Below are 26,146 nucleotides of genomic sequence, written 5' to 3'. Positions count from 1 at the left end.
AGAGTTACAGCTTTCCAGTCAAGAAGCCTTTCGCACAGACAGTTCTTGTGGAATTTGCAAAGTGATATTTGGAAGCCCATAGAGGGCTATGGTGAAAAAGGAAATATCCTCCGATGAAATCTGGAAAGAAGCTTTCTGAGAAACTGCTTAGTGTGCTGTGAATCCATCTCACAGAGTTACAGCTTTCCCCTGAAGAAGCCGCTCGCTAAGCCTGTTCTTGTGTAATTTGCAATGTGATATTTGGAAGCCCATAAAGAGCTATGGTGAAAAAGGCAATATCCTCAGAGAAAAACTGGAAAGAAGATTTTTGAGAAACTGCTTTGTGATCTGTGAAATCATCTCACAGAGTTACAGCTTTCCAGTCAAGAAGCCTTTCGCACAGACAGTTCTTGTGGAATTTGCAAAGTGATATTTGGAAGCCCATAGAGGGCTATGATGAAAAAGGAAATATCCTGAGATGAAATCTGGAAAGAAGCTTTCTGAGAAACTGCTTAGTGTTCCGTGAATTCATCTCACAGAGTTACAGAATCCCCTCAAGAAGCCGCTCGCTAAGCCTGTTCTTGTGGAATTCGCAAAGTGATATTTGGAAGCCCATAAAGGGCTATGCTGAAAAAGGAAATATCCTGCAATGAAATCTGCAAAAAAGCTTTCTGAGAAAATGCTTAGTGTTCTGTGAATTCATCTCCCAGTGTTACAGCTTTCCCCTCAAGAAGCTGCTCGCTAATTCTGTTCTTGTGGAATTCGGAAAGTGATATTTCGAAGCCCGTAGAGGGCTATGGTGAAAAAGGAAATATCCTCAGACAAAAACTGGAAAGAAGATTTCTGAGAAACTGCTTTGTGATGTGTGACTTCCACTTACAGAATTACCTCTGTATTTCGTGGATCTCTTTGCTAGCCTTATTTCTGTGGAATCTGAGAACAGATATTTCGGATCCCTTTGAAGACTATAGGGCCAAAGGAAATATCCTCCGATAACAAAGAGAAAGAAGCTTTCAGAGTAACTTCTTTTTGTTCTTTGAAATCATCTCACAGAGTTACAGATTTCCCCTCAAGAAGCCTTTCGCTAAGACCGTTCTTGTGGAATTTGCAATCTGATATTTGGAAGCCCATAGAGGGCTATGATGAAAAAGGAAATATCCTAATATGAAATCTGGAAAGAAGCTTTCTGAGAAACTGCTTAGTGTTCCGTGAATTCATCTCACAGAGTTACAGATTCCCCTCAAGAAGCCGCTCGCTAAGCCTGTTCTTGTGGAATTCGCAAAGTGATATTTGGAAGCCCATAAAGGGCTATGCTGAAAAAGGAAATATCCTCCAATGAAATCTGCAAAAAAGCTTTCTGAGAAACTGCTAAGTGTTCTGTGAATTCATCTCCCAGTGTTACAGTTTTCCCCTCAAGAAGCTGCTCGCTAAGTCTGTTCTGGTGGAATTCGGAAAGTGATATTTGGAAGACCGTAGAGGGCTATGGTGAAAAAGGAAATATCCTCAGAAAAAAACTGGAAAGAAGCTTTCTGAGAAACTGCTTTGTGATGTGTGACTTCCACTTACAGAATTACCTCTGTATTTCGTGGATCTCTTTGCTAGCCTTATTTCTGTGGAATCTGAGAACAGATATTTCGGATCCTTTTGAAGACTATAGGGCCAAAGGAAATATCCTCCGATAACAAAGAGAAAGAAGCTTTCAGAGTAACTTCTTTTTGTTCTTTGAAATCATCTCACAGAGTTACAGCTTTCCCCTAAAGAAGCCTTTCGCTAAGACCGTTCTTGTGGAATTTGCAATCTGATATTTGGAAGCCCATAGAGGGCTATGGTGAAAAAGGAAATAGCCTCAGAGAAAAACTGCAAAGAAGGTTTCTGAGAAACTGCTTTGTGATGTTTGGCTTCCACCATCAGAGTTACATCTGTATTTCGTGCATCTCTTTATTAGCCTTATTTGTGTGCAAGCTGAGAACAGATATTTCGGATCCCTTTGAAGTCTATAGTTCCAAAGGAAATATCCTCCGATAACAAAGAGAAAGAAGCTTTATGAGAAACTTCTTTGTGGTCCTTGAAATCATCTCACATCGTTACAGCTTGCCGCTCAAGAAGCCGTTCGCAAAGACAGTTCCTGTGGAACTTGCAAAGTGACTTTTGGAAGGCCATAGAGGGCTATGGTGAAAAAGGAAATTTCCTCAGAGAAAAACTGGAAAGAAGCTTTCTGAGAAACTGCTTTGTGATGTGTGACTTCGCTCACAGAGTTACATCTGTAATTCGTGGATCTCCTTGCTGGACTTATTTCTGTGGAATCTGAGAACAGATATTTCGGATCCCTTTGAAGGCTATAGCGCCAAAAGAAAGATCCTCCGATAACAAAGAGAAAGAAGCTTTCTGAGAAACTTCTTTGTGTTCTGTGAAATCATCTCACAGCGTTACAGCTTGCCCCTCAAGAAGCCCTTTGCAAAGACAGTTCCTATGGAATTTGCCAAGTGATATTTGGAAGGCCATAGAGAGCTAAGGTGAAAAAGGAAATATCCTCCGATGAAATCTGGAAAGAAGCTTTCTGAGAAACTGCTTGGTGTTCTGTGAGTTCATCTCACTGAATTACAGCTTTCCCCTCAAGAAGCCGCTCGCTAAGCCTGTTCTTGTGGAAATCGCAAAGTGATATTTGGAAGCCCCTTGAGGGCTCTGATGAAAAAGGCAATAACCTCGGGGAAAAACTGGAAAGAAGCTTTCTGAGAAACTGCTTTGTGATGTGTGACTTCCACTCACAGAGTTTCATGTGTATTTCGTAGATCTATTTGCTAGCCTTATTTTTGTGGAACCTGAGAACAGATATTTCGGATCCCTTTGAAGACTATAGGGCCAAAGGAAATATCCTCCGATATCAAAGAGAAAGAAGCTTTCTGAGAAACTTCTTTGTGTTCTGTGAAATCATCTCACAGAGTTACTGTTTCCCCTCAAGAAGACTTTCTCTAAGACAGTTCTTGTGGAATTTGCAAAGTGATATTTGGAAGCCCATAGAGGGCTATGGTGAAAAAGGAACTATCCTGAGATGAAACCTGGAAAGAAGGTTTCTGAGAAACTGCTTAGTGTTCTGTGAATTCACCTCACAGAGTTACAGCTTTCCCCTCAAGAAGCCGCTCGCTAAGCCTGTTCTTGTGGAGTTCGCAAAGTGATATTTGGAAGCCCATAGAGGGCTAGGCTGAAAAAGGAAATATCCTCCGATGAAATCTGGAAAGAAGCTTTCTGAGAAACTGCTTAGTGTTCTGTGAGTTCATCTCACAGAGTTACAGCTTTCCCCTCAAGAAGCCGCTCGATAAGCCTGTTCTGGTGGAATTCGCAAAGTGATATTTGGAAGACCATAGAAGGCTATGGTGAAAAAGGAAGTATCCTCGGAGAAATACTCTAAAAAAGCTTTCTGAGAAACTACTTTCTGATGTGTGACTACCACCCACAGAGTTACACATGTATTTCGTGGATCTCTTTGCTAGCCTTATTTGTGTGGAATCTGAGAACAGATATTTCGGATCCATTTGAAGACTATAGGGCCAAAGGAAATATCCTCCTATAACAAAGATAAAGAAGCTTTCTGAGAAACTTCCTTGTGTTCTGTGAAATCATCTCACAGAGTTACAGTTTCTTCTCCAGAAGCCTTTCGCTAAGACAGTTCTTGTGGAATTGGGAAAGTGATATTTGGAAGCCCATAGAGGGCTATGGTGAAAAAGGAAATATCCTCAGATGAAATCTGGAAAGAAGCTTTCTGAGAAACTGCTTTGTGTTCTGTGAATTCACCTCCCAGAGTTACAGCTTTCCCCTCAAGAAGCCGCTCGCTAAGCCTGTTCTTGTGGAGTTCGGAAAGTGATATTTGGAAGCCCGTAGAGGGCTGTGGTGAAATGGGAAATATCCTCAGAGAAAAACTGGAAAGAAACTTCCTGAGAAACTGCTTTGTGATGCGTGACTTCCACTCATCGAGTTTCATCTGTATTTCGTGGATCTCTTTGCTAGCCTTATATGTGTGGAATCTGAGAACAGATATTCCGGATCCCTTTGAAGACTATAGTGCCAAAGGAAATATCCTCCGATAACAAAGAGAAAGAAGCTTTCTGAGAAACTTCTTTGTGTTCTGTGAAATCATCTCACAGAGTTACAGCTTTCCCCTCAAGAAGCGTTTCGCTAAGAGAGTTCTTGGGGAACTTGCAAATTGATATTTGGAAGCAAATAGAGGGCTATGGTGAAAAAGGAAATATTCTCCAATGAAATCTGGAAAGAAGCTTTCAGAGAAACTGCTTAGTGTGCTGTGAATTCATCTTACAAAGTTACAGCTTTCCCCTCAATAAGCCGCTTGCTAAGCCTGTTATTGTGGCATTTGCAAAGTGATATTTGGTAGCCCTTAGAGGGCTATGGTTAAAAATGCAATATCCTCAGAGAAAAAATGGAAAGAAGCTTTCTGAGAAACTGCTTTGTGATGTGTGACTTCCACTCACAGAGTTACATCTGTATTTCTTGGATTTCTTTGCTAGCCTTATTTTTGTGCAATCTGAGAACAGATATTTCGGATCCCTTTGAAGACTATAGGGCCAAAGGAAATATCTTCTGATAACAAAGAGAAAGAAGCTTTCTGAGAAACTTCTTTGTGTTCTGTGAAATCATCTCACATAGTGACAGCTTTCCCCTCAAGAAGCCTGTCGCTACGACAATTCTTGTGGAACTTGCAAAGTGATATTTTGAAGCCAATAGAGGGCTATGGTGAAAAAGGAAATATCCTCCGATGAAATCTGGAAAGAAGCTTTCTGAGAAACTGCTTAGTGTGCTGTGAATTCATCTCACAGAGTTACAGCTTTCTCCTCACGAAGCCGATTGCTAAGCCTGTTGTTGTGTAATTTGCAAACTGATATTTGGAAGCCCATAGAGGGCTATGTTGAAAAAGGAAATATCCTCAGAGAAAAACTGGAAAGAAGCTTTCTGAGAAACTGCTTTGTGATGTGTGACTTCCTTTCTCAGAGTTACATTTGTATTTCGTGTATCTGTTTGCTAGGATTATTTGTGTGGAATCTGAGAACAGATATTTCGGATCCCTTTGAAGACTATAGGGCCAAAGGAAATATCCTCTGATAACAAAGAGAAAGAAGGTTTCTGAGAAACTTCTTTGTGTTCTGTGTAATCATCTCACAGAGTTACAGCTTTCCCCTCAAGAAGCCTGTCGCTAAGAAAGTTCTTGTGGAACTTTCAAAGTGATATTTGGAAGCCCTTAGAGGGCTATGGTGAAAAAGGAAATATCCTCGGATGAAATCTGGAAAGAAGGTTTCTGAGAAACTGCTTGGTGTTCTGTGAATTCATCTCACAGGGTTACAGTTTTTCCCTCAAGAAGCCGCTCACTAAGCCTCTTCTTGTGGATGTAGCAAAGTGATATTTGGAAGCCCATAGAGGGCTATGGAGAAAAATGCAATATCCTCAGAGAAAAACTGGAAAGAAGCTTTCTGAGAACCTGCTTTGTGATGTGTAACTTCCGCCCACAGAGTTACATCTCTAGTTCTTGGATCTCCTTGCTAGCCTTATTTGTGTGGAATCTGAGAACAGATATTTCGGATCCCTTTGAAGACTCTAGGGCCAAAGGAAATATCCTCCGATAACAAAGAGAAAGAAGCTTTCTGAGAAACTGCTTTGTGATGTGTGACTTCCACTCACAGAGTTACATCTGTATTTAGTGGATCTCATTGCTAGCCTTATTTCTGTGTAATCGGGGACAGATATATCGGATTCCTTTGAAGACTATAGGGCTAAAGGAAATATCCTCCGATAACAAAGAGAAAAAAGTTTTCTGAGAAGCTTCTTTGTGTTCTGTGAAATCATCTCACAGCGTTACAGCTTGCCCCTCAAGAAGCCTTTTGCAAAAACAGTTCCTGTGGAATTTGCCAAGTGATATTTGGAAGGCCATAGAGAGCTATGTTGAAAAAGGAAATATCCTCCGATGAAATCTGGAAAGAAGCTTTCTGAGAAACTGCTTAGTGTTCTGTGAGTTCATCTCACAGAGTTACAGCTTTCCCCTCAAGAAGCCGCTCACTAAGCCTGTTCTTGTGGAATTCGCAAAGTGATATTTGGAAGCCCCTTGAGGGCTCTGGTGAAAAAGGCAATAACCTCGGGGAAAAACTGGAAAGAAGCTTTCTGAGAATCTGCTTTGTGATGTGTGACTTCCACTCACAGAGTTTCATGTGTATTTCGTAGATCTATTTGCTAGCCTTATTTTTTGGAACCTGAGAACAGATATTTCGGATCCTTTGAAGACTCTAGGGCCAAAGGAAATATCCTCCGATAACAAAGAGAAAGAAGCTTTCTGAGAAACTGCTTTGTGATGTGTGACTTCCACTCACAGAGTTACATCTGTATTTAGTGGATCTCATTGCTAGCCTTATTTCTGTGTAATCGGGGACAGATATATCGGATTCCTTTGAAGACTATAGGGCTAAAGGAAATATCCTCCGATAACAAAGAGAAAAAAGTTTTCGGAGAAGCTTCTTTGTGTTCTGTGAAATCATCTCACACCGTTACAGCTTGCCCCTCAAGAAGCCTTTTGCAAAGACAGTTCCTGTGGAATTTGCCAAGTGATATTTGGAAGGCCATAGAGAGCTATGGTGAAAAAGGAAATATCCTCCGATGAAATCTGGAAAGAAGCTTTCTGAGAAACTGCTTAGTGTTCTGTGAGTTCATCTCACAGAGTTACAGCTTTCCCCTCAAGAAGCCGCTCGCTAAGCCTGTTCTTGTGGAATTCGCAAAGTGATATTTGGAAGCCCCTTGAGGGCTCTGGTGAAAAAGGCAATAACCTCGGGGAAAAACTGGAAAGAAGCTTTCTGAGAATCTGCTTTGTGATGTGTGACTTCCACTCACAGAGTTTCATGTGTATTTCGTAGATCTATTTGCTAGCCTTATTTTTGTGGAACCTGAGAACAGATATTTCGGATCCCTTTGAAGACTATAGGGCCAAAGGAAATATCCTCCGATAACAAAGAGAAAGAAGCTTTCTGAGAAACTTCTTTGTGTTCTGTGAAATCATCACACAGAGTTACTGTTTCCCCTCAAGAAGACTTTCTCTAAGACAGTTCTTGTGGAATTTGCAAAGTGATATTTGGAAGCCCATAGAGGGCTATGGTGAAAAAGGAAGTTTCCTGAGATGAAACGTGGAAAGAAGGTTTCTGAGAAACTGCTTAGTGTTCTGTGAATTCACCTCACAGAGTTACAGCTCTCCCCTCAAGAAGCCGCTCGCTAAGCCTGTTCTTGTGGAGTTCGCAAAGTGATATTTGGAAGCCCATAGAGGGCTAGGCTGAAAAAGGAAATATCCTCCGATGAAATCTGGAAAGAAGCTTTCTGAGAAACTGATTAGTGTTCTGTGAGTTCATCTCACAGAGTTACAGCTTTCCCCTCAAGAAGCCGTTCGATAAGCCTGTTCTGGTGGAATTCGCAAAGTGATATTTGGAAGCCCATAGAGGGCTCTGGTGAAAAAGGAAATATCCTCAGAGAAAAACTGGAAAAAAGCTTTCTGAGAAACTGCTTTGTGATGCGTGACTTCCACTCATCGAGTTTGAATTGTATTTCGTGGATCTCTTTGCAAGCCTTATATGTGTGGAATCTGAGAACAGATATTCCGGATCCCTTTGAAGATTATAGTGGCAAAGGAAATATCCTCCGATAACAAAGAGAAAGAAGCTTTCTGAGAAACGTCTTTGTGTTCTGAGAAATCATCTCACAGAGTTACAGCTTTCCCCTCAAGAAGCGTTTCGCTAAGACAGTTCTTGTGGAACTTGCAAAGTGATATTTGGAAGCAAATAGAGGGCTATGTTGAAAAAGGAAATATTCTCCAATGAAATCTGGAAAGAAGCTTTCAGAGAAACTGCTTAGTGTGCTGTGAATTCATCTCACAGAGTTACAGCTTTCCCCTCAAGAAGCCGCTTGCTAAGCCTGTTATTGTGGCATTTGCAAAGTGATATTTGGAAGCCCTTAGAGGTCTATGGTTAAAAATACAATATTCTCAGAGAAAAAATGGAAAGAAGCTTTCTGAGAAACTGCTTTGTGATGTGTGACTTCCACTCACAGAGTTACATCTGTATTTCTTGGATCTCTTTGCTAGCCTTATTTTTGTGGAATCTGAGAACAGATATTTCGGATCCCTTTGAAGACTATAGGGCCAAAGGAAATATCTTCTGATAACAAAGAGAAAGAAGCTTTCTGAGAAACTTCTTTGTGTTCTGTGAAATCATCTCACATAGTTACAGCTTTCCCCTCAAGAAGCCTGTCGCTAAGACAATTCTTGTGGAACTTGCAAAGTAATATTTTGAAGCCAATAGAGGGCTATGGTGAAAAAGGAAATATCCTCCGATGAAATCTGGAAAGAAGCTTTCTGAGAAACTGCTTAGTGTGCTGTGAATTCATCTCACAGAGTTACAGCTTTCTCCTCAAGAAGTCGATTGCTAAGCCTGTTGTTGTGTAATTTGCAAACTGATATTTGGAAGCCCATAGAGGGCTATTTTGAAAAAGGAAATATCCTCAGAGAAAAACTGGAAAGAAGCTTTCTGAGAAACTGCTTTGTGATGTGTGACTTCCTCTCTCAGAGATACATTTGTATTTCGTGTATCTGTTTGCTAGGATTATTTGTGTGGAATCTGAGAACAGATATTTCGGATCCCTTTGAAGACTATAGGGCCAAAGGAAATATCCTCCGATAACAAAGAGAAAGAAGCTTTCTGAGAAACTTCTTTGTGTTCTGTGAAATCATCTCACAGAGTAACAGCTTTCCCCTCAAGAAGCCTGTCGCTAAGAAAGTTCTTGTGGAACTTGCAAAGTGATATTTGGAAGCCCTTAGAGGGCTATGGTGAAAAAGGAAATATCCTCCGATGAAATCTGGAAAGAAGGTTTCTGAGAAACTGCTTGGTGTTCTGTGAATTCATCTCACAGGGTTACAGCTTTCCCCTCAAGAAGCCGCTCACTAAGCCTCTTCTTGTGGATGTAGCAAAGTGATATTTGGAAGCCCATAGAGGGCTATGGAGAAAAAGGAAATATCCTCAGAGAAAAACTGGAAAGAAGCTTTCTGAGAACCTGCTTTGTGATGTGTACCTTCCGCCCACAGAGTTACATCTCTAGTTCTTGGATCTCCTTGCTAGCCTTATTTGTGTGGAATCTGAGAACAGATATTTCGGATCCCTTTGAAGACTCTAGGGCCAAAGGAAACATCCTCTGATAACAAAGAGAAAGAAGCTTTCTGAGAAACTGCTTTGTGATGTGTGACTTCCACTCACAGAGTTACATCTGTATTTAGTGGATCTCATTGCTAGCCTTATTTCTGTGTAATCGGGGACAGATATATCGGATTCCTTTGAAGACTATAGGGCTAAAGGAAATATCCTCCGATAACAAAGAGAAAGAAGCTTTCGGAGAAACTTCTTTGTGTTCTGTGAAATCATCTCACAGAGTTACAGCTTTCGCCTGAAGAAGCCTTTCGCTTAAACAGTTCTTGTGGAATTTACAAAGTGATATTTGGAAGCCCATAGGGGGCTATGGAGAAAAAGGAAATAACCTCCGATGAAATCTGGAAAGAAGCTTTCTGAGAAACTGCTTAGTGTTCTGTGAATTCATCTGACAGAGTTACTGCTTTGCCCTCAAGAAGCCGATCGCAAAGCCTGTTCTTTTGGAATTCCCAAAGTGATATTTGGAAGCCCATAGACGGCTACGGTGAAAAAGTCAATATCCTCAGACAAAAAGTGGAAAGAAGCTTTCTGAGAAACTGCTTAGTGTTCTGTGAATTCATCTCACAAAGTTATAGCTTTCCCCTCAAGAAGCCGCTAGCTAAGCCTGTTCTTGTGGAATTCGCAAAGTGATATTTGGAAGCCCATAGAGGGCTATCTTGAAAAATGCAATATCCTCAGAGAGAAACTGGAAAGAAGCTTTCTGAGAAACTGCTTTGTGATGTGTGACTTCCGACCACAGAGTTACATCTGTAGTTCATGGATCTCTTTGCTAGCCTTGTTTCTGTGGAATCTGAGAACAGATATTTCAATACCCTTGAAGATTATAGGGCCAAAGGAAATATCCTCCGATAACAAAAAGAAAGAAGCTTTCTGAGAAACTTCTTTGTGTTTGTGAAATCATCTCACAGAGTTACAGCTTTCCCCTCAAGAAGCCTTTCGCTAAGACAGTTCTTGTGGAATCGGCAAAGTGATATTTGGAAGCCCATAGAGGGCTATGGTGAAGAAGTCAATATCCTCAGAAAAAAAGTGGAAACAAGCTTTCTGAGAAACTGCTTTGTGATGTGTGACTTCCGCTCTCAGAGTTACATGTGTATTTCGTGGATATCTTTGCTAGCCTTATTTGTATGGAATCTGAGAACAGATATTTCGGCTCCCTATGAAGACTATAGGGCAAAGGAAATATCCTCCGTTTTCAAAGAGAAAGAAACTTTCTGAGAAACTTCTTGGTGTTCTGTGAAATCATCTCACAGAGTTACAGCTGCATTTAGTGGATCTCTTTGCTAGCCTTACTTCTGTGGAATCGGGGACAGATATATCGGATTCCTTTGAAGAATATAGGGCCAAAGGAAATATGCTACGATAACAAAGAGAAAGAAGCTTTCTGAGAAACTTCTTTGTGTTCTGTGAGATCATCTCACAGAGCTACAGCTTTCCCCTCAAGAAGCCTTTCGCTAAGACAGTTATTGTGGAATTGGCAAAGTGATATTTGGAAGCCCATAGAGGGCTATGGTGAAAAAGGAAATATCCTCCGATGAAATCTGGAAAGAAGCTTTCTGAGAAACTGCTTAGTGTTCTGTGAATTCATCTCACAGAGTTACAGCTTTCTCCTCAAGAAGCCGCTCGCTAACCCTGTTCTTGTGGAATTCGCAAAGTGATATTTGGAGGCCCATAGAGGGCTATGGTGAAAAAGGAAATATCCTCTGATGTAATCTGGAAAAACGCTTTCTGAGAAACTGCTTAGTGTTCTGTGAATTCATCTCACAGAGTTTCCGCTTTCCCCTCAAGAAGCCGCTCTCTAAGCCTGTTCTTGTGGAATTCGGAAAGTGATATTTGGAAGCCCATAAAGGTCTATGGTGAAAAAGGAAATATCCTCCGAGAAAAGCTGAAAAGAAGCTTCCTGAGAAACTGCTTTGTGATGTGTTACTTTCACTCACAGAGTTACATCTGTATTTCGTGGATCTCTTTGCTAGCCTTATTTCTGTGGAATCTGAGAACAGATATTTCAGACCCCTTTGAAGACCATAGGGCCCAAGGAAATATCCTCCGATAACAAAGAGAAAGAAGCTTTCTGAGGAACTTCTTGGTGTTCTGTGAAATCATCTCACAGAGTTACAGTTTCCCCTAAAGGAGCATTTCGCTAAGACAGTTCTTGTGGAATTTGCAAAGTGATATTTGGAAGCCCTAGAGGGCTATGATGAAAAACGAAATATCCTGAGATGAAATCTGGAAAGAAGCTTTCTGAGAAACTGCTTAGTGTTCTGTGAATACATCTCACAGAGTTACAGCTTTCCCTTTAAGAAGCCGCTCGCTAAGCCTGTTCTTGTGGAATTCGCAAAGTGATATTTGGAAGCACATAGAGGGCTATGGTGAAAAATGCAATATCCTCAGAGAAAAACTGGAAAGAAGCTTCCTGAGAAACTGCTTTGTGATGTGTTACTTCCGCCCACAGAGTTACATCTGTAGTTCATGGATCTCTTTGCTAGCCTTATTTCTGTGGAATCTGAGAACAGATATTTCGGATACGCTTGAAGATTATAGGGCCAAAGGAAATATCCTCCGATAACAAAGAGAAAGAAGCTTTCTGAGAAACTTCTTTGTGTTCTGTGAAATCATCTCACAGAGTTACAGCTTTCCCCTCAAGATGCCTTTCGCTAAAACAGTTCTTGTAGAATTTGCAAAGTGATATTTAGAAGCGCTTAGACGTCTATGGTGAAAAAGGAAACAACCCCCGATGAAGTCTGGAAAGAAGCTTTCTGAGAAACTGCTTAGTGGTCTCTGAATTCATCTCACAGAGTTACTGCTTTCCCCTCATCAACCGCTCTCTAAGCCTGTTCTTGTGGAATTCGCAAAGTGATATTTGGAAGCTCATAGAGGGCTATGGTGAAAAAGTCAATATATTCAGACAAAAAGTGGAAAGAAGCTTTCTGAGAAACTGCTTTGTGATGTGTGACTTCCGCTCTCAGAGTAACATATGTATTTCGTGGATATCTTTGCTAGCCTTATTTGTGTGCAATCTGAGAACAGATATTTCGGATCCCTACGAAGACTATAGGGCTAAGGAAATATCCTCCTTTATAAAAGAGAAAGAAGCTTTCTGAGAAACTTCTTTGTGTTCTGTGAAATCATCTCACAGAGTTACAGCTGTATTTAGTGGATCTCTTTGCTAGCCTTATTTCTGAGGAATCTGGGACAGATATATCGGATTCCTTTGAAGACTATAGGGCCAAAGGAAATCTCCTCCGATAACAAAGAGAAAGAAGCTTTCTGAGAAACTTCTTTGTGTTCTGTGAGATCATCTCACAGAGCTACAGCTTGCCCCTCAAGAAGCCTTTCGCTAAGACAGTTCTTGTGGAACGTGCAAAGTGATATTTGGAAACCCATAGAGAGCTATGGTGAAAAAGGAAATATCTTCCGATGAAATCTGGAAAGAAGCTTTTTGAGAAAATTCTTTGTGTTCTGTGAAATCATCTCACAGAGTTAAAGCTTTCTCCTCAAGAAGCCGCTCGCTAAGCCTATTCTTGTGGAATTCGCCAAGTGATATTTGAAGGCCTATAGAGGGCTATGGTGAAAAAGGCAATATACTCAGACAAAAACGGGAAAGAAGCCTTCTGAGAAACTGCTTTGTGATGTGTGACTTCCACTCACAGAATTACATCTGTATTTCTTAGATCTCTTTGCTAGCCTTATTTCTGTGGAATCTGAGAACAGATATTTCGGATCCCTTTGAAGACTATAGGGCAAAAGGAAATATCCTCCGATAACAAAGAGAAAGAAGCTTTCTGAGAAACTTCTTTGTGTTCTGTGAAATCATCTCACAGAGTTACAGCTTTTCCCTCAAGAAGCCTTTCGCTAAGACAGTTCTTGTGGAATTGGCAAAGTGATATTTGGAAGCCCATAGAGGGCTATGGTGAAAAAGGAAATCTCCTCCGATGAAATCTGGAAAGAAGCTTTCTGAGAAACTGCTTAGTGTTCTGTGATATCATCTCACGGAGTTACAGTTTCCCCTCAAGAAGCCGCTCGCTAAGCCTGTTTTGTGGAATTCGCAAAGTGATATTTAGAAGCCCAAAGAGGGTTATGGTGAGAAAGGAAATATCCTCAGAGAAAAACTGGAAGGAAGCTTTCTGAGAAACGGCTTTGTGATGTGTGACTTGCACTCACAGAGTTACATCTGTATTTCGTGGAACTCTTTGCTAGCCATATTTCTGTGGAATCTGAGAACAGATATTTCAGATTCCTTTGAAGAATATAGGTCCAAAGGAAATATCCTCCGATAACAAAGAGAAAGAGGCTTTCTGAGAAATTACTTCATGTTCTGAGAAATCATCTCACAGAGTTACAGCTTTTCCCTCAAAAAGCCTTTCGCCAGGAAGTTCTTGTGTAATTGGCAATGTGTTATTTGGAAGCCCATAGAGTACTATGGTGAAAAAGGAAATATCCTCCGATGAAATCTGGAAAGAAGCTTTCTGAGAAACTTCTTAGTGTTCTGTTAATTCAACTCACGGAGTTACATCAGTATTTCGTGGATCTATTTGCTGGCCTAATTTCTGTTGAATCTGAGAGCAGATATTTCGGATCCCTTTGAAGACTATAGGGCCAAAGGAAATATCCTCCGAAAACAAAGAGAAAGAAGCTTTCTGAGAAACTTCATTGTGGTCTGTGAATTCATCTCACGGAGTTACAGTTTTCCCCTGAATAAGCCTTTCGCTAAGATACTTCTTGTGGAATTGGCAAAGTCATATTAGGAAGCCCATAGACGGCTATGGTGAAAAAGGAAATATCCTCAGATGAAATTTTGAAAGAAGCTTTCTGAGAAACTGCTTATTGTTCTGTTAATTCATCTCACAGTGTTACATCTGTATTTCGTGGATCTCTTTGCTAGCCTTATTTCTGTGGAGTCTGAGAAGAGATATTTCAGATCCCTTTGAAGAATATAGGTCCAAAGGAAATATCCTCCGATAACAAGGAGATAGAAGCTTTCTGAGAAATTACTTTGTGTTCTGAGAAATCATCTCACAGAGTTACAGCTTTCCCTTCAAAAAGCCTTTCGCCAGGACAGTTCTTGTGGAATTGGAAAGTGATATTTGGAAGCCCATAGAGGGCTATGGTGAAAAAGGAAATATCCTCAGATGAAATCTGGAAAGAAGCTTTCTGAGAAACTGCTTAGTGTCCTCTTAATTCATCTCACAGAGTTACATCTGTATTTCGTGGATCTCTTTGCTAGAGTTATTTCTGTGGAATCTGAGAACTGATATTTCGGATCCCTTTAAGACTATAGGGCCAAAGGAAATATCCTCCGATAACAAAGAGAAAGAAGCTTTCTGAGAAATTTCTTTGTGTTCTGTGAAATCATCTCGCAGAGTTATAACTTTCCCCTCAAGAAGCCTTTCGCTAAGACAGTTCTTGTGGAATTGGCTAAGTGATATTTGGAAGCCCATAGAGCGCTATGGTGAAAAAGGAAATATCCTCAGATGAAATCTGGAAAGAAGCTTTCTGAGAAACTGCTCTGTGATGTGTGACTTCCACTCACAGAGTTACATCAGTATTTCGTGGATCTCTTTGCTAGCCTTATTTCGGTGGAATCTGAGAACAGATATTTCGGATCCCTTTGAAGAATATAGTGCCAAATTAAATATCCTCCGATAACAAAGAGAAAGAAGCTTTCTGAGAAACTTCTTTGTGTTCTGTGAAATCACCTCAAAGAGTTACAGCTTTCCCCTCAAGAAGCCTTTCGCTAAGACACTTCTTGTGGAATTGGCAAGGTGATATTTGGAAGCCCATAGATGGCTATGGTGTAAAAGGAAATATCCTCAGATGAAATCTGGAAAGAAGCTTTCTGAGAAACTCTTCAGTGTTCTGTTAATTCATCTCACAGAGTTACATCTGTATTTCGTGGATCTCTTTGCTAGCCTTATTTCTGTGGAATCTGAGAACAGATATTTCGGATCCCTTTGAACACTATAGGGCCAAAGAAATTTTCCTCCGAGAACAAAGAGAAAGAAGCTTTCTGAGAAACTTTTTGCGTTCTGTGAAATCATCTCACAGAGTTACAGCTTTCCCCTCAAGAAGCCTTCCGCTAAGACAGTTCTTGTGGAATTGGCTAAGTGATATTTGGAAGCCCATAGATGGCTATGGTGAAAAAGGAAATATCCTCAGATGAAATCTGGAAACAAGCTTTCTGAGAAACTGCTCTGTGATGTGTGACTTCCACTCACAGAGTTACATCTGTATTTCTTGGAAATCTTTGCTAGCCTTATTTCTGTGGAATCTGAGAACAGATATTTCAGATCCCTTTGAAGAATATAGGTCCAAAGGAAATATCCTCCGATAACAAAGAGAAAGAAGCTTTCTGAGAAATTACTTCGTGTTCTGAGAAATCATCTCACAGAGTTACAGCTTTCCCCTCAAAAAGCATTTCGCCAGGACAGTCCTTGTGGAATTGGCATAGTGATATTTGGAAGCCTATAGAGGGCTATGGTGAAAAAGGAAATATCATCAGATGAAATCTGGAAAGAAGATTTCTTAGAAAATGCTTAGTGTTCTGTTAATTCATCTCACAGAGTTACATCTGTATTTCGTGGATCTCTTTGCTAGCCGTATTTCTGTGAAATCTGAGAACAGATATTTCGGATCCCGTAGAAGACTATAGGGCCAAAGGAAATATGCTCCGATAACAAAGAGAAAGAAGCTGTCTGAGAAACTTCTTTGTGTTTGTGAAATCATTTCACAGAGTTACAGCTTTCCCCTCAAGAAGCCTTTCGCTAAGAGAGTTCTTGTGGAATTGGCAAAGTGATATTTGGAAGCCCATAGAGGGCTATGGTGAAAAAGGAAATATCCTCAGATGAAATCTGGAAAGAAGCTTTCTGAGAAACTGCTCTGTGATGTGTGACTTCCACTCACCGAGTTACATCTGTATTTCGTGGATCTCTTTGCTAGCCTTATTTCTGTGGAATCTGAGAACAGATATTTCGGATCCCTTTGAAGAATATAATGCCAAAGGAAATATCCTCCGATAACAAAGAGAAAGAAGTTTTCTGAGAAACTTCTTTGTGTTCTGTGAAATCATCTCACAGAGTTACAGCTTTCCCCTCAAAAAGCCTTTCGCTAAGACAGTTCTTGTGGAATTGGCAAAGTGATATTCAGAAGCCCATAGAGAGCTTTGGTGAAAAAGGAAATATCCTCAGATGAAATCTGGAAAGAAGCTTTCTGAGAAACTCTTCAGTGTTCTGTTGATTCATCTCACAGAGTTACATCTGTATTTCGTGGATCTCTTTGCTAGCCTTATTTCTGTGGAATCTGAGAACAGATATTTCGAATCCCTTTGAACACTGTAGGGCCAAAGAAATTTTCCTCCGAGAACAAAGAGAAAGAAGCTTTCTGAGAAACTTTTTGTGTTCTGTGAAATCATCTCACAGAGTTACAGCTTTCCCCTCAAGAAGCCTTCCGCTAAGACAGTTCTTGTGGAATTGGCTAAGTGATATTTGGAAGCCCATAGATGGCTATGGTGAAAAAGGAAATATCCTCAGATGAAATCTGGAAACAAGCTTTCTGAGAAACTGCTCTGTGATGTGTGACTTCCACTCACAGAGTTACATCTGTATTTCTTGGAAATCTTTGCTAGCCTTATTTCTGTGGAATCTGAGGACAGATATTTCAGATCCCTTTGAAGAATATAGGTCCAAAGGAAATATCCTCCGATAACAATGAGAAAGAAGCTTTCTGAGAAATTACTTCGTGTTCTGAGAAATCATCTCACAGAGTTACAGCTTTCCCCTCAAAAAGCATTTCGCCAGGACAGTTCTTGTGGAATTGGCAAAGTGATATTTGGAAGCCTATAGAGGGCTATGGTGAAAATGGAAATATCATCAGATGAAATCTGGAAAGAAGATTTCTTAGAAAATGCTTAGTGTTCTGTTAATTCATCTCACAGAGTTACATCTGTATTTCGTGGATCTCTTTGCTAGCCGTATTTCTGTGAAATCTGAGAACAGATATTTCGGATCCCGTAGAAGACTATAGGGCCAAAGGAAATATGCTCCGATAACAAAGAGAAAGAAGCTTTCTGAGAATCTTCTTTGTGTTTGTGAAATCATTTCACAGAGTTACAGCTTTCCCCTCAAGAAGCCTTTCGCTAAGAGAGTTCTTGTGGAATTGGCAAAGTGATATTTGGAAGCCCATAGAGGGCTATGGTGAAAAAGGAAATATCCTAAGATGAAATCTGGAAAGAAGCTTTCTGAGAAACTGCTCTGTGATGTGTGACTTCCACTCACCGAGTTACATCTGTATTTCGTGGATCTCTTTGCTAGCCTTATTTCTGTGGAATCTGAGAACAGATATTTCGGATCCCTTTGAAGAATATAATGGCAAAGGAAATATCCTCCGATAACAAAGAGAAAGAAGCTTTCTGAGAAACTTCTTTATGTTCTGTGAAATCATCTCACAGAGTTACAGCTTTCCCCTCAAAAAGCCTTTCGCTAACACAGTTCTTGTGGAATTGGCAAAGTGATATTCAGAAGCCCATAGAGGGCTTTGGTGAAAAAGGAAATATCCTCAGATGAAATCTGGAGAGAAGCTTTCTGAGAAACTCTTCAGTGTTTTGTTGATTCATCTCACAGAGTTACATCTGTATTTCGTGGATCTCTTTGCTAGCCTTATTTCTGTGGAATCTGAGAACAGATATTTCGGATCCCTTAGAAGACTATTGGGCCAAAGGAAATATGCTCCGATAACAAACAGAAAGAAGCTTTCTGAGAAACTTCTTTGTGTTTGTGAAATCATCTCAGAGAGTTACAGCTTTCCCCTCAAGAAGCCTTTCGCTAAGACAGTTCTTGTGGAATTGGCAAAGTGATATTTGGAAGCCCATAGAGGGCTAAGGTGAAAAAGGAAATATCCACAGTTGAAATCTGGAAAGAAGCTTTCTGAGAAACTGCTTAGTGTTCTGTGAATTCATCTCAAAGAGTTAAAGCTGTATTTCGTGGATCTGTTGGCTAGCCTTATTTGTGTGGAATCTGAGAACAGATATTTGGGATCCCATTTAAGACTATAGGTCCAAAGGAAATATCTTCTGATAACAAAGAGAAAGAAGCTTTCTGAGAAACTTCTTTGTGTTCTCTGAAATCATCTCACAGAGTTACAGGTTTCCCCTAAAGAAGCCATTCGCTAAGACTGTTCTTGTGGAATTGGAAAAGTGATATTTGGAAGCCCATAGATGGCTACGGTGAAAAAGGAAATATCCTAAGATGAAATCTGGAAAGAAGCTTTCTGAGAAACTGCTCTGTGATGTGTGTCTTCCACTCACAGAGTTACATCTGTATTTCGTGGATGTCTTTGCCAGCCTTATTTCTGTGGAATCTGAGAACAGATATTTCGGATCCCTTTGAAGACTATAGGGCCAAAGGAAATATCCTCCGATTACAAAGAGAAAGAAGCTTTCTGAGAAACTTCTTTTTGTTCTGTGAAATCATCTCACAGAGTTACAGCTTTCTCCTCAAGAAGCCTTTCGCTAAGACAGTTCTTGTGGAATTGGCAAAGTGATATTTGGAAGTTCTTAGAGGGCTATGGTGAAAAAGGAAGTATCCTCAGATGAAATCTGGAAAGAAGCGTTCTGAGAAACTGCTTAGTGTTCTGTTAATTCATCTCACAGAGTTACATCTTTATTTCGTGGATCTCTCTGCTAGCCTTATTTCTGTGGAGTCTGAGAACAGATATTTCGGATCCCTTTGAATACTATAGGGCCAAAGGAAATATCCTCCGATATCAAAGAGAGAGAAGCTTTCTGAGAAACTTCTTTGTGTTCTTTGTAATCATCTCACAGAGTTACAGCTTTCCCCTCGAGAAGCCTTTCGCTAAGACAGTTCTTGTGGAATTGGCAAAGTGATATTTGGAAGCCCATAGTGGGCTACGGTGAAAAAGGAAATATCCTCAGATGAAATCTGGAAAGAAGGTTTCTGAGAAACTGCTCTGTGATGTGTGACTTCCACTCACAGAGTTACATCTGTATTTCGTGGATCTCTTTGCTAGCCTTATTTCTGTGGAATCTGAGAACAGATATTTCGGATACCTTTGAAGACTATAGTTCCAAAGGAAATATCCTCCGATAACAAAGAGAGAGAAGCCTTCTGAGAAACTTCTTTGTGTTCTGTGAAATCATCTCACAGAGATACAGCTTTCCCCTCAAGAAACCTTTCGCCAAGACACTTCCTGTGGAATTGGCAAAGTGATATTTGGAAGCCCGTAGAGGGCTATGGTGAAAAAGGAAATATCCTCAGATGAAATCTGGAAAGAAGCTTTCTGAGAAACTGCTTAGTGTTCTGTTAGTTCATCTCACAGAGTTTCCTCTGTATTTCGTGCATCTCTTTGCTAGCCTTATTTCTGTGGAATCTGAGAACAGATATTTCGGATCCCTTTGAAGACAATAGGGCCAAAGGAAATTTCCTCCGATAACAAAGAGAAAGAAGCATTCTGAGAAACTTCTCTGTGTTCTGTGAAATCATCTCACAGAGTTACAGCTTTCCCCTCAAGAAGCCTTTCGCTAAGACACTTCCTGTGGAATTGGCAAAGTGATATTTGGAAGCCCTTAGAGGGCTAAGGTGAAAAAGGAAATATCCACAGTTGAAATCTGGAAAGAAGCTTTCTGAGAAACTGCTTAGTGTTCTGTGAATTCATCTCAAAGAGTTAAAGCTGTATTTCGTGGATCTGTTGGCTAGCCTTATTTGTGTGGAATCTGAGAACAGATATTTGGGATCCCATTTAAGACTATAGGTCCAAAGGAAATATCTTCCGATAACAAAGAGAAAGAAGCTTTCTGAGAAACTTCTCTGTGTTCTCTGAAATCATCTCACAGAGTTACAGGTTTCCCCTAAAGAAGCCTTTCGCTAAGACTGTTCTTGTGGAATTGGAAAAGTGATATTTGGAAGCCCATAGATGGCTACGGTGAAAAAGGAAATATCCTCAGATGAAATCTGGAAAGAAGCTTTCTGAGAAACTGCTCTGTGATGTGTGTCTTCCACTCACAGAGTTACATCTGCATTTCTTGGATCTCTTTGCTAGCCTTATTTCTGTGGAATTTTTGAACAGATATTTCGGATCCCTTTGAAGACTATAGGGCCAAAGGAAATATCCTCCGATAACATAGAGAAAGAAGCTTTCTGAGAAACAACTTTGTGTTCTGTGAAATCATCTCACAGAGTTACAGCTTTCCCCTGAAGAAGCCTTTCGCTAAGACCGTTCTTGTGGAATTGGCAAAGTGCTATTTGGAAGCCCATAGAGGGCTATGGTGAAAAAGGAAATTGTCTCAGATGAAATCTGGAAAGAAGCTTTCTGAGAAACTGCTTAGTGTTCTGTTAATTCATCTCACAGAGATACATCTGTATTTCGTTCATCTCTTTGCTAGCCTTATTTCTGTGGAATCTGAGAACATATATTTCGGATCCATTTGAAGACTATAAGGTCAAAGGAAATATCCTCCGATAGCAAAGAGAAAGAAGCTTTCTGAGAACCTTCTTTGTGTTCTGTGATATCATCTCAGAGAGATACAGCTTTCCCCTCAAGAAGCCTTTCGCTAAGACAGTTCTTGTGGAATTGGCAAAGTGCTATTTGGAAGCCCATAGAGGGCTATGGTGAAAAAGGAAATAGTCTCAGTTGAAATCTGGAAAGAAGCTTTTTGAGAAACTGCTTAGTGTTCTGTTAATTCATCTCACAGAGATACATCTGTATTTCGTTCATCTCTTTGCTAGCCTTATTTCTGTGGAATCTGAGAACATATAATTCGGATTCATTTGAAGACTGTAGGGTCAAAGGAAATATCCTATGATAACAAGGAGAAAGAAGCTTTCTGAGAAACTTCTTTGTGTTCTGTGAAATCATTTCACAGCGTTACAGCTTTCCCCTCGAGAAGCCTTTCGCTAAGACAGTTCTTGTGCAATTGGCAAAGTGATATTTCGAAACCCATAGAGGGCTATGGTGAAAAAGGAAATATCCTCAGATGAAAAGTGGAAAGAAGCTTTCTGAGAAACTGCTTAGTGTTCTGTTAATTCATCTCCAGAGTTGCATCTGTATTTCGTGGATCTCTTTGCGGGCCTTATTTCTGTGGAATCTGAGAACAGATATTTCGGATCCCTTTGAAGACTATAGGGCCAAAGGAAATATCCTCCGATAACAAAGAGAAAGAAGCTTTCTGAGAAACTTGTTTGTGTTCTGTGAAATCATCTCACAGAGTTACAGCTTTCCCCTAAAGAAGGCTTTCGCTAAGACTGTTCTTGTGGAATAGTCAAAGTGATATTTGGAAGCCCATAGAGGGTTATGGTGAAAAAGGAAATATCCTCAGATGAAATCTGGAAAGAAGATTTCTGAGAAACTGCTCTGTGATGTGTGTCTTCCACTCACAGAGTTACATCTGTATTTCGTGGATGTCTTTGCTAGCCTTATTTTTGTGGAATCTGAGAACCGCTATTTCGGATCCCTTTGAAGACTACAGGGCCAAAGGAAATATCCACCGATAACAAAGAGAAAGAAGCTTTCTGAGAAACTTCTTTGTGTTCGGTGAAATCATCTCACAGAGTTACAACTTTCTCCTCAAGTAGCCTTTCGCTAAGACAGTTCTTGTGGAATTGGCAAAGTGATATTTTGAAGCCCATAGAGGGCTATGGTGAAAAAGGAAATATCCTCAGATGAAATCTGGAAAGAATCTTTCTGAGAAACTCCTTAGTGTTCTGTTAATTCATCTCACAGAGTTACGTCTGTATTTCGTGGATCTCTTTGCTAGCCTTAATTCTGTGGAATCTGAGAACAGATATTACGGATCCCTTTGAAGACTATAGGGCCAAAGGAAATTTCCTCCGATAACAAAGAGAAAGAAGCATTTTGAGAAACTTCTCTGTGTTCTGTGAAATCATCTCACAGAGTTACAGCTTTCCCCTCAAGAAGCCTTTCGCTAAGACAGTTCTTGCGGAATTGGCAAAGTGATATTTTGAAGCCCTAAGAGAGCTATGGTGAAAAAGGAAATATCCTCAGATGAATTCTGGAAAGAAGCTTTCTGAGAAACTGCTTAGTGTTCTGTTAATTCATCTCACAGAGTTACATCTGTATTTCTTGGATCTCTTTGCTAGCCTTATTTCTGTGGAATCTGAGAACAGATATTTCGGATCCCTTTGAATACTATAGGGCCAAAGGAAATATCCTGCGATAACAAAGAGAAAGAAGCTTTGTGAGAAACTTCTTTGTGTTTTTTGAAATAATCTCACAGAGATACAGCTTTCCTCTCAAGAAACCTTTCGCCAAGACACTTCCTGTGGAATTGGCAAAGTGATATTTGGAAGCCCATAGAGGGCTATGGTGAAAAAGGAAATATCCTCAGATGAAATCTCGAAAGAAGCTTTCTGAGAAACTGCTTAGTGTTCTGTTAATTCATCTCACAGAGTTACATCTGTATTTCGTGCATCTCTTTGCTAGCCTTATTTCTGTGGAATGTTAGAACAGATATTTCGGATCCCGTTGAAGACTATAGGGCCAAAGGAAATATCCTCCAATAACAAAGAGAAAGAAGCTTTCTGAGAAACTTCTTTGTGTTCTGTGAAATCATGTCACAGAGTTACAGCTTTCCCCTCGCGATGCCATTCGCTAAGACAGTTCTTGTGGAATTGGCAAAGTGATATTTGGAAGCCCATAGAGGGCTAAGGTGTAAAAGGAAATATCCTCAGATGAAATCTGGAAACAAGCTTTCTGAGAAACTGCTTGGAGTTCTGTTAATTCATCTTAGAGAGTTACATCTGTATTTCGTGGATCTCTGCTAGCCTTATTTCTGTGGAATCTGAGAAGGGATATTTCAGATCCCTTAGAAGACTACAAGGCCAAAGGAAATATCCTCCGATAACAAAGAGAAAGAAGCTTTCTGAGAACCGTCTTCGTGTTCTCTGAAATCATCTCACAGAGTTACAGCTTTCCCCGCAAGAAGCCTATCGCTAAGACAGTTCTTGTGGAATTGGCAAAGTGACATTTGGAACCCCTAGAGGGCTATGGTGAAAAATGAAATATACTGAGATGAAATCTGGAAAGAAACTTTCTGAGTAACTGCTTAGTGTTTTGTTAATTCATCTCACAGAGTCACATCTGTATTTCGTGGATCTCTTCTAGCCTTATTTCTCTGGAATCTGAGAAGAGATATTCGGAACCCTTTGAAGACTACAAGTCCAAAGGAAATATCCTCCGATAACAAAGAGAAAGAAGCTTTCTGAGAACCTTCTTTGTGTTCTGTGAAATCATCTCACAGAGTTACAGCTTTCCCCTCAAGAAGCCTTTCGCTAGGAGAGTTCTTGTGGAATTGGCAAAGTGAAATTTGGAAGCCCTAGAGGGCTTTTGTGAAAAAGGAAATATCCTCAGATGAAATCGGGAAAGAAATTTCTGAGAAACTGCTTAGTGTTCTGTTAATTCATCTCACGGAGTTACATCTTTATTTCGTGGATCTCTTTGCTAGACTTATTTCTGTGGAATCTGAGAACAGATATTTCGGATCCCTTTGAATACTATAGGGCCAAAGGAAATATCCTGAGATAACAAAGAGAAAGAAGATTTCTGAGAAACTTCTTTGTGTTCTTTGAAAACATCTCACAGAGTTACAGCTTTCCCCTCGAGAAGCCTTTCGCTAAGACAGTTCTTGTTGAATTGGCAAAGTGATATTTGGAAGCCCATAGAGGGATAGGGTGAAAAAGGAAATATCCTCAGATGAAATCTGGAAAGAAGCTTTCTGAGAAAGTGCTCTGTGATGTGTGACTTCCACTCACAGAGTTACATCTGTATATCGTGGATCTCTTTGCTAGCCTTATTTCTGTGGAATGTGAGAACAGATATTTCGGATCCCTTTGAAGACTATAGGGCCAAAGGAAATATCCTCCGATAAGAAACAGAAAGAAGCATTCTGAGAAACTTCTTTGTGTTCTGTGAAATCATCTCACAGAGATACAGCTTTCCCCTCAAGAAACCTTTCGCCAAGACACTTCCTGTGGAATTGGCAAAGTGATATTTGGAAGCCCATAGAGGGCTATGGTGAAAAAGGAAATATCCTCAGATGAAATCTGCAAAGAAGCTTACTGAGAAACTGCTTAGTGTTCTGTTAATTCATCTCACAGAGTTAAACCTGTATTTCGTGCATCTCTTTGCTAGCCTTATTTCTGTGGAATCTGAGAACAGATATTTCGGATCCCTTTGAAGATTTTAGGGCCAAAGGAAATATCCTCCGGTAACAAAGAGAAAGAAGCTTTCTGAGAAACTTCTTTGTGTTCTGTGCAATCATCTCACAGAGTTACAGCTTTCCCCTAAAGAAGCCTTTCGCTAAGACTGTTCTTGTGTAATTGGCAAAGTGATATTTGGAAGCCAGTAGAGGGCTATGGTGGAAAAGGAAATATCCTCAGATGAAAACTGGAAAGAAGCTTTTTGAGAAATTGCTTAGTGTTCTGTTAATTCATCTCACAGAGTTGCATCTGTATTTCGTGGATATCTTTGCTAGCCTTATTTCTGTGGAATCTGAGAACAGATATTTCGGATCCCTTTGAAGACTATAGGGCCAAAGGAAATATCCTCCGATAACAAAGAGAAAGAAGCTTTCTGAGAAACTTCTTTGTGTTCTGTGAAATCATCTCAAAGAGTTACAGCTTTCCCCTAAAGAACCCTTTCACTAAGACTGCTCTTGTGGAATTGCCAAAGTGATATTTGGAAGCCCTTACGGGGCTATGGTGAAAAAGGAAATATCCTCAGATGAAATCTGTAAAGAAGCCTTCTGAGAAACTTCTCTGTGATGTGTGTCTTCCACTCCAGAGTTACATCTGTATTTCCTGGATCTCTTTGCTGGACTTATTTTTGTGGAATTTGAGAACAGATATTTCGGATCCCTGTGAAGACTACAGGACCAAAGGAAATATACTCCGATAACAAAGAGAAAGAAACTTTCTGAAAAACTTCTTTGTGTTCTGTGAAATCATCTCACAGAGTTACAGGTTTCCCCTCAGCAAGCCTTTCGCTAAGACAGTTCTTGTGGAATTGGCAAAGTGATATTTGGAAGTCCTTAGAGGGCTATTGTGAAAAAGAAAATATCCTCAGATGAAATCTGGAAAGAAGCTTTCTGAGAAACTGCTTAGGGTTCTGTTAATTCATCTCACAGAGTTACATCTGTATTTCGTGGATCTCTGCTAGCCTTATTTCTGTGGATTCTGAGAAGAGATATTCGGATCCCTTTGAAGACTACAAGTCCAAAGGAAATATCCTCCGATAACAAAGAGAAAGAAGCTTTCTGAGAACCTTCTTTGTGTTCTGTGAAATCATCTCACAGAGTTACAGCTTTCCCCTAAAGAAACCTTCGCTAAGACTGTTCTTGTGGAGTTGGCAAAGTGATATTTGGAAGACCCTAGAGGGCTATGGTGAAAAAGGAAATATCCTCAGATGAAATATGGAAAGAAGATTTCTGAGAAACTGCTTAGTGTTCTGTGAATTCATCTCACAGAGTTACATCTGTATTTCGTGGATCACTTTTCCAGCCTTATTTCTGTAGAATCTGAGAACAGATATTTCGGATCCCTTTGAAGACTGTAGGGCCAAAGGAAATATCCTCCGATAACAAAGAGAAAAAAGCATTCTGAGAAACTCCTTTGTGTTCTGTGCAATCATCTCACAGAGTTACGTCTTTCCCCTAAAGAAGCCTTTCGTTAACACTGTTCTTGTGGAATTGGAAAAGTGATATTTGAAGCCCATAGAGGGCTACTGTGAAAAAGGAAATATCCTCAGATGAAACCTGGAAAGAAGCTTTCTGAGAAACTGCTTAGTGTTCTTTTAATTCGTCTCATAGAGTTGCATCTGTATTTCGTGGATATCTTTGCTAGCCTTATTTCTGTGGAATCTGAGAACAGATATTTCGGAACCCTTTGAAGATTATAGGGCCAAAGGAAATATCCTCC

Source organism: Macaca fascicularis, chromosome 3 (genome assembly GCF_037993035.2).
Source record: "Macaca fascicularis isolate 582-1 chromosome 3, T2T-MFA8v1.1".
Taxonomy (NCBI): domain Eukaryota; kingdom Metazoa; phylum Chordata; class Mammalia; order Primates; family Cercopithecidae; genus Macaca; species Macaca fascicularis.
The sequence above is the reverse complement of the archived record's forward strand: the minus strand, read 5'-3'. Positions refer to the sequence as shown.